This window comes from Miscanthus floridulus, chromosome 13 (assembly GCF_019320115.1).
Source record: "Miscanthus floridulus cultivar M001 chromosome 13, ASM1932011v1, whole genome shotgun sequence".
In the NCBI taxonomy this organism is placed as follows: domain Eukaryota; kingdom Viridiplantae; phylum Streptophyta; class Magnoliopsida; order Poales; family Poaceae; genus Miscanthus; species Miscanthus floridulus.
Window position 1 is genome coordinate 68496747 of NC_089592.1, and position 9180 is coordinate 68505926.

Sequence of the window (9180 nt, forward strand, 5' to 3'; positions counted from 1 at the left end):
TCTCATTAGGCTTCGCGTAGTCAAGTGAGAGTTCATGCTTGTTACTCTTGGTGATCGCCATCACCTAGATGGCTTGGTGGTGATTGGGAGCTTGGTGATCACCCGACGGAGCTTGTGGGTGACCCAACTCAAGTTGTGAGCGGCTTTGGGTGATTTGCAGCGACGGAGTGTCAAAGAATCAACCCGTAGAGAGCACTTGATCCTTGCACAGATCAAGACAGAGCTACACCCTTGTGTGGGTGCTCCAACGAGGACTAGTGGGGAGTGGCGACTCTCTGATACCTCAGCAAAACATCGTCGCATTCCTCTCTCTCTCTATTTACTTTGAGCATTTACTTTGAGCAATTCAATACTTATCTTTATATTTATAGAATTGCCATGCTAGAGTGAGTTTAGAACATAGGTTGTAAGTCTATTGTGCGTTAGTTTAAGAGAAACATTTTTCTAGGCACAAGGGGTTAATTGGGCTAACCATAGGATTTGATTATTGCAGAAAAATTTAGAATTAGCCCAATTCAATTTAGAATTAGCCCAATTCACCCCATCTTGGGCATCTTGATCCTTTCACACACAAGCAACAAACAAGTACAACTAAGAACAATACACCAAAACAAAAGAAAGGCTTCAAAAGAGCGAACTAAAGGATAGGGCTCGATTTTACGATTACGCAAACGCAAAAAACGCTTAAAATAGAACTATGGTTGAAAAGATAAAGCTATCGAGAGATTTGAATTATAAAAGAAAAGACAAGAGCTACATGCTGCATTTATTTTAGTTGAGAAAAACAATGTAAAGATATTTTAGAGAAATATCCTTAGTTAGAATTAATCAAGTCATATTTGCATTTACATCAGAAAAGATGATGTAAAGCTTAGTCCAGTTTTATTTATAAATATTTAAGTACAATTTATGTAAATTAACATTTGAGTTTAGACGAAGCTTGTAAAAGCATCTAAGCTTATAACTTTATATTTCAAGTTCAACTAAGCAGATTATATTAAAAACACATTTGTATTTATATTAACCAAATTAACATTTAATTTATGAAAATTCGAGATATAACCCATGTAGCTTTTATTTAGAAGGCAAATTGAATAATCATTAATCAAATTGAATTTAATTTATGAAATGCCGAGGTATGTCTCTGATTAGCTTTTAATTAGAAAAATTATTTAGACAAGCGTTAATCAAATCAACTTTAGTTTATGAAAAAACGGTGTATAACCTAATTGGCTTTTATTTAGAAAGGATATGAAGTAGGCATTAATCAAATTGATGTTTATTATGAAAAGCGGTGTATAACTCTGAGTAGATTTTATTTGAGAGAATTCCTTATTTGACACTGGGAAAATGAGTCGTTCCTTTCTTGGCCCTGAAATTTTCTTCGTTCCCTATTTGACACTCACTTTAACTTTCGTTCCTAATTTGACACTGCCGTCAAATCCGTTAGCTAACGGTGTTAACTGACCGTTAAAAAGACGTTTTTGCCCCTAGAAAAAAAACGGCGAAGCAAATTTGAGCGGAAAAAAAACCTGCGTCCGCCTCTGATGCATGCGCCTAGCTACAAAAAAAAGGCGCAGGTTTTTTTTTCCTCTCAAATTTGCTTCGCCGCTTTTTTTATAGGGGCAAAAACGTCTTTTTAACGGCCAGTTAACACCGTTAGCTAACGGATTTGACGGCAGTATCAAATTAGGAATGAAAGTTGAAGTGAGTGTCAAATAGGGAACGAAGAAAATTTCAGGGCCAAGAAAGGAACGACTCATTTTCCTAGTGTCAAATAAGGAATTCTCTCATTTTATTTAGAAAAGAAACGTGTTTTATCATGCATTAATCAATTTAATATCAAATTTATTTTTCAAAAACATGCATGAGGGAAAACATTACCACTAACGTATAATTTATATTATTATGAATCTAACGCAACTTGAACGAGGTTAAACGGAGCTAAAACATAGAATGAATGGATTAAACAAGGTGGTAAGGGTCTAAACGTAATGAACCGTAGACTTGGAGGGTTAGCTGAGAAGATTCCTTAGACTCAGAGAATAGTCACTGCGAATAGATGGATCTTCGGGGTTAGATCTGCAAAAGAGCTGGGTTTGGACTAGGTTGTGGTCACTAACTTTCCAGGGAGTTTTCTACTAAAGGCTCAAGAAACAAAAGCAAATCTAAAGATTAAAGAGTTTCTCAGGGGCCTAATCGCAAAGCTGCCAGGCCATCTTCTTCCTCCCGACGGGGAGCTCTGGTGGGGGCGCAAGGGAGAGGGGGTCGAGGGGAGTCTGCAGGGGCGGCTCACCGGCGGCGGGCTCACGGAGACGGCCGGATTTCGACCTGGATTTGGCCGGCGGCGGTCGGCTCGGATCTTCACGCGACGGACGACTTCCCAGCCGCGGCGGCGCGACGCGAGGTAGGCGGGCGAACGGCGGGGCGGAGCAGCAGGGCGCAGCTTGTTGGCGACGGGAGGCAGCGGCGGGAGAGAGAAACTGGGGCTCGGTGTGGGGGAAAGCTGTGACGAAGGGGGGGTATTTATAGGCCGAGGGGGATAGGCTCGGGCGGCGCGTGCTCGCGGAGAGCCCGGAGGCGGCGCCGGAGCCGTTGCGCGACGTGGGGGAGTGGCGGAAGTGGCGGCCGGCGGTTGCGGAAGCGTGCGGCGAGCGGCGCGGACGGAGGTGCGGGATGACAAGCGGGACCCGCTGTCAGCGACTGGAAGAGAGGAGGTGTGGAGCTGGGCCGGCTTTTGCTACTGGCTGCTGCCGGGCTGAAGAGAGGAGGGGAAAGGAGCTGGGCCGGTGCGGTCTGGGCCTGGTGGCGAGCTGCTGGGCCGGAAGGGGAAAACAGGCCGCCTGCGCTGGTGCTGCTGGGCTGCAAGGTGCGGAAGGGAAGAATGTGGCCCAAGCGAGGGAAACAAAGGAAGGAGTAGGAGGAATGCAGCCCCAAAAAGGAAGGAAAAGGAGGAAAAAGAATTTTGATCAAGCAAATTCAAATTTGAATTCAACACAATTTTGAATTCAACACAAACAAAACTATGCATCGGCATGAATGCACAAACACAGAAGATCATTATTTAATTTAGAAAAGCAAACAATTATTTTCCTATACTAAATTTCCTGTAAAGAAAAATAAATGTTGGGAAAATTTTTAAAATTATGAGAAAATCATTGTTTAATTATTCCTTTTATTCACATCCTGAAATTTGAAAATTTCAGGGTGTGACAGATGTTAGGGTTTACAACGATGAGAACGACACTGTCACTGACATAGTTTCTGGCTAAATTGGCCCCCTCCTATTTGGATCACTCCGAATTTTATAAAAATGGCAAGATAGGTGCAGGCAACTGCTGCTTCCTTTTCAACACTTTTTTAGTTATTTGAATTGATGCTTTGAGGACATCATCCTTTTTGCTTCCTGGTCTTTTCTTCAATTTGGAAACTGGGTGTCAGGCCACTCATTTTATTACTGTGCATTTCTAGTTGATGAAATCATTCGGAATCTTTTGTTTCCTAGCATGTAAACGTCCTGTTACAAGTCTTAGATTTTTCTCAGCTAGTCACACTGTTTATACCTATGGAATGGACCAATTTGTTGTCCAAATGGAACAGCTAATAAGATTCCCTTACAAGGGATTAACAGAAAGTTCAGGCAGGGAGGTGAAATTCAGAATTGAGTGTTTTTCCCTTCCCACCATAGTCTTGTATAAATCGACTGTGACTGAGATTAATTAACTTATAAGCATGGATCCCCATACTTGAGAGATTATTTCCTTGTTCTCATCTGTTACTACAGATTGATTTTGGGTTCTAATTACAAAACAACTTTTCATGGTTTCTACCTCATGGTTAATTTCTAATCCACGAGCAAAAATAACGTAGGGTTACTAACATTGTCAAGTTGCCCAGCTTTTTGGCATGTTGAATGAGCATTGCAATAATGTCGAGAACATAAACTAAGGAACTAGCAAATTTGCAGAACTTGTATTTACACCGAGAACTACATTTTCAAGTAGGTGTTTGATTTTCTGACAAATGGTTTAGGTGGCTGTAGTTATCGTGTTGCAATTATGCTTACTGATGAACTGAATCATGTTTGGTCAAATAAATTTGCATCTTTAGTTGACAGATAATATGTAGTCGGGAGATGTGTTCTAGAATCTAATTACTATAGACCAATTTTGCTTTGACATGCCAGATTCTCGTTTATTCAGATATCCATGAACACTATTTTTGTAATATAAAGATAAAAGGCTCAGATAAAAGAGTTGTAAGCCTTTTTATTTTCCAAATGTTCACTTCATCAGTTGTTCCAAAAAAATTGGGTTGCAATTACTTACTTTCCTTTAAGTTTCTTATGAATATCTCAATCTATTGTATAGTTCATGTTCAATTTTGTTTCTCTCAGATTCAACTCTGTTTGATCCTCTACCATGATAATTAACTTGCTAACGTGTTACTCTCAGCTACCAGCCAGATAATTAACTTGCTGCCACATAGAGGCTCAAAAGGAGCCAACTGCCAACGATGAAACGTATGCACTGCAGCAATGTTGGCCTCAACCTGCCTACCCCCTTCCTTCTTCCCCACCGCCACACACGGCCTCCTCATCATCTCCGGCAACTCCTCCGGCAGCCGCCGTTCCCCGTGGCACACACCAGGTACGCGCATCCGCCTACAAAATAACATCACCAAGACGAAGCAGCTTGCACTTATCAATCCATTTGCAATCTATATGTTGACGCGCAATCATGTGTGCTTCTACACACGTACCAGGTGGCCTCGTCAGGCTGGGCGATGGCGATGGCGATGGCGACGGGGACGGCGGCGAGCTCGTTACGTAACATTCTGCTCATGTGCAAGATAGCCCGCGTGGCCGCCGCGCTGATCCGCGTCCTGTACCTCGTCGCGGTGGCCGCGCGCCCCGGTTAAAAGCCTCCTCGCCGTCGCCAAGGTCGCCTTCTCGCTGGTGAACGCGCCGTGCCTCCGGTACATGAACCAGGCAGCGCTCGGGCGGAGCTGCACGGGCACCTTCTGCGGCGACCTGCTGGTCGGGGCCATGGCGCACTCGTGGAGGATGCTCGTGCAGGGCCTCGCGTCGCTGATGTTCTTCCGCGCCCACGCCGATGAGTACGTCCGGCCGCCACCGAGCCCGCTCGTGCTGATGGCGCACGACAAGCCGGCGTCCCATCCTCAGCAGGTGCGTGCTTCAAATTTGCATTTGATTTTTAGTTTGCAAGAATTTTGGCACTCTGTGTTGTTTCACCTGGCACTAGTTTTGGCTGGCAAATCTCGGAACTCAATTTAGCCAGACAGATTCTTCAGAGTTCTCTGATGCTTGAAAAAATTCAAGTCCTTGTCTCTATTTCAGGTACACATCTCAGTTGTAGGGGCGAACAACATGCGTATCTCATGGGTCACCGACGACCGGAACGCGCCGTCCGTGGTGGAGTACGGGACATTCCCGGGCAAGCACACGGCGTCGGCGACGGGCAACCACACCACGTACCACTACTTCTTCTACAAGTCCGGCGCCATCCACCACGTCACCATCGGCCCGCTGGAGCCCGTCACGACGTACTACTACCGGTGCGGCAGGGCCGGCGACGAGTTCAGCTTCCGGACTCCGCCGGCCACTCTGTGCCCATCGAGTTTGTCGTCATCGGTCAGTTGTTCGTTGCATCTCTTCCAAATTGAATTCCGTTTCAATTCATATCCATGACACAGAAACAAGAAAAAAAAAGAATTAACTTTGTCGTTCCATGTTACATGCCGAGTACATGGGAAACTCATTAAACGTATACTGGAAAAAAATACGGAAAAACCGTATGATGGAAACGTCCGGGAGTGTCTGCCGAGACGTGACGGACATGTGTGTCGCAATGTAACAATGTAACGACGCAGGTGACCTCGGTCAGACGGGGTGGACGGCGTCGACGCTGTCGCAGATCGGCGGCGGCGACTACGACATGCTCCTGCTCCCCAGCGACCTTCTCGTACGCGGACACGCAGCAGCCGCTGTGGGACTCGTTCGGGCGCCTGGTGCAAGCCGCTGGCGAGCGCGCGGCCGTGGATGGTGACGGAGGGCAACCACGAGATGGAGACCCTCCCCGTCGTGGAGTTGGCGCCGTTCGCCGCCTACAACGCGCGGTGGCGGATGCCGCACGAGGAGAGCGGCTCGCGCTCCAACCTCTACTACTCCTTCGACGCGGCGGGCGGCGCCGCGCACGTCGTGATGCTGGGGTCCTACGCGGCGTGACTACTGCCAGGTACTATGAGACTACTGCCAGCGTGACAGCATCTCGAATCATCGATCGATGCATCTGGAACGCATGATTCTGAATTTCTGATGCTTGATTTTGCGCTGAATTAGGTTCATCGAGGACCACATCCTGTCGGTGTTCCGGGAGGCGAGTTTTGGGCACGGCCGGCTGAGGATCGTCAACGAGACAGCGCCGTCTGGACGTGGCACCGCAACGACGACGAGTACACCACCGTCCGCGACGAGGTCTAGCTCGAGAGCCTGGCCGCTGCAAAACCGAGCCTAGCAACAACCACCACCGCCGGTCGTCACATAGATGAGCTGTAGTAGGAAGCATCAAGGAAGAAGAGGGATTCATCGCTACACCATTGATGGTTCTTGTGCCACACGCCATGTAATTTTCAAGGATACATCGCCGTATACACCAGCACATACACATGTATATTGCTCGGACCTCGTCTGGCGATATGCTTCAAATTTGGAGGGTCACGAGTTGCCCAATTGAAGATTCAGTAGAAACGCGCACAACTGATATTGAAATGTTCAACGAGGTTGACTTTGACAAGAAAGATATTTTGTATATTGACACCTTGAAGGATGATGCTTTGTTCATTGGGCATAACTATTCGTGCTGTCTGCCCCCAAACAATCACCCTAGACTACTGCACAACCATGTTTATCTCACCGATGATGACGATGAATATTCGCTGATGGATGATGATGGCCAATATTATCGTCGAGATGTTGGAATGTATAATTTGGAGGATAGGAGTGTGATTGAGATAGTCTCTCCACAGCCCTGGTTGCAATTGGCCAATTCCCGTATGGATAACACCAAGTTTTGCCAAGATCAATAAATAGGTGTTTATATCGATTTTCACATGATGTGTATATTTATTATCTTTATTTTTTGTAAAGCTAATAAATATTGAGTGTATTCTGGTCTTATCCTTTTGCATACCTGTCTTTCAGCTTACTTCATTTCACCCGAAGCCCCCTTCAGTTGCAGAGGATTTAGTTTCCTTGTGGCTGGTTTCTTCTTGGTTAGAACTTTTCTCCATTGCAGTGTGACAGAAAATCACAGTCAAGTGTACATATGGTTTTTTTTTAAACGGACGGCAAAAGCTTTGCCGAATTTTTATTAGAAGAGGTAAAACCAAACAAGACAGAAAAACAAAACAAAAAACAACTCTATGTACAAGGCTCTCACTTCACCAACTAAACATAACTCCCAAGAGGGAGATCCACTCGAAACAGAGAAAAAAAAACCCACTTCAAAAGAAGAAAACTGTCACTAAGTTGGCTCAACCGCGGGGGCTTCCTGAGTTTTATTGGCCAACTGGAACTGTTGGATGTCTTCTTTGATAGAGAACGCGACGCCGTCCACCGGTTTGGTTTCATGATTAAAAACTCGTCTGTTGCGCTCTTTCCAAATGTTCCACCAGAAATATATGATGAGGCCGTCAAAAAAAAGTTTTGTTCCGTTTGTCGATCATGCTCCTGCATTTCTTCCACCACTTGTGGATCGAAAGCGATGTGTTGCCTGGGGTTAAGTGGTTAACAGAAAACCATCCCTGCAGCCGGTCCCAGACTGCCGTTGTGTAAGTGCAGTCCTTGCACAGGTGTGTGGGTGTCTTCAGGTCAGAATTGCATAGCTTGCACTGAGGGTCATTAGGCCACCCCGCTTTTCCAAGTTCTCTGCCGTTAAGTTTTTTCTATGCAGGAGAAGCCAGGCAAAGATCCGGCATTTTGGTTCAGCTATAGCTTTCCATATTGGAGTAATATTCAACTTCTTCAGTTGGCCTTGGAATTGTATGCGGTATGCACTCTTTGTGGTATACTCCCCGTCCTTCGTCCATCTCCATGATATTTCGTCCTCGGCATTAGGGTCACGCTGTTGCATATTTATTTCCTCAAACAGCTGCACATACTCTCTGATTTCCTCCCCCGTCACGAGTGGGTAAACCTGCGCTATCCAGTAGTTATCTTGTAGGGGCCGTTGTACAGAGAAGTTTTTCCTTTTAGATCGTTGGAACAAAAGTGGTGCCAAGTTTCTTGGGGACTTTCCATTCACCCATGCCGAATGCCAGAAGTTTGCTTTCTTTCCATAGCCCACCATTACTACCGTTGACGCATAGAACAGGTCTTTGTCATTCTTATCGCACGGGATATCAAGTCCTACCCAAGGTCTCTCGCTATACTTCCACTGGAACCAGCACCATCGCATTCTTAGAGCCCTCGCAAGTCTCTCCAGGTCGAGAATCCCAAGCCCTCCCACGTCCTTAGGCGTGCACACTGTTGGCCATCTAATTAAGCAGTGTCCTCCGTTGACCTTTTCTGGTTCCTCTCCTTTCCAAAGGAAACTGCGACGCAGGCGATCAATCTGATTGATCAGGCATTTTTGAGCAGGGAAAACTCTGAGGTGATATATTGGTTGTGATGTTAACACACTCTTCACCAGTGTTTCTCTCCCGGCCGACGATAACATTTTACCTTTCCATCCAGGAAGCCTTCCACCGATCTTGTCAATTAATGGTTGGACGTCCACCCTTCTGAGTTTGCGCGTGTGGAGAGGCAAACCCAAATATTTTCCAGGGAAGGATGAAATCTTCCCCGGGAAGTCCTGTAGAGCTTCTGAGATGGTTTCGTTGGTACACTGGATAGGGAATATTTCCGTTTTAGTCATATTTATCTTGAGTCCTGAACATTCTCCAAAGATCTGTAACAAATGTCCGATACGTTGTAGTTCTTCTCTGTCCGGATTTGCGAAAATGGCTGCGCCGTCTGCATAGAGGGAGCATCGTAGCTTTGCCGCTCTGGGGAGGATTAGTCTTATGATGTTGTTGCCGGCTGCCAGTTCCACCAGTTTATGGAGTGGGTCAATGGCGAGGATGAACAACATGGGTGACAGTGGATCTCCTTGACGGAGG

General features: G+C 46.0%; 1 pseudogene; it reads left to right on the top strand.

Moving 5' to 3' along the window:
- Positions 1 to 4785: 4785 nt before the first annotated feature.
- Positions 4786 to 6633, top strand: LOC136499963 (purple acid phosphatase 22-like; annotated as a pseudogene).
- The last annotated feature ends 2547 nt before the right edge of the window (positions 6634 to 9180 follow it).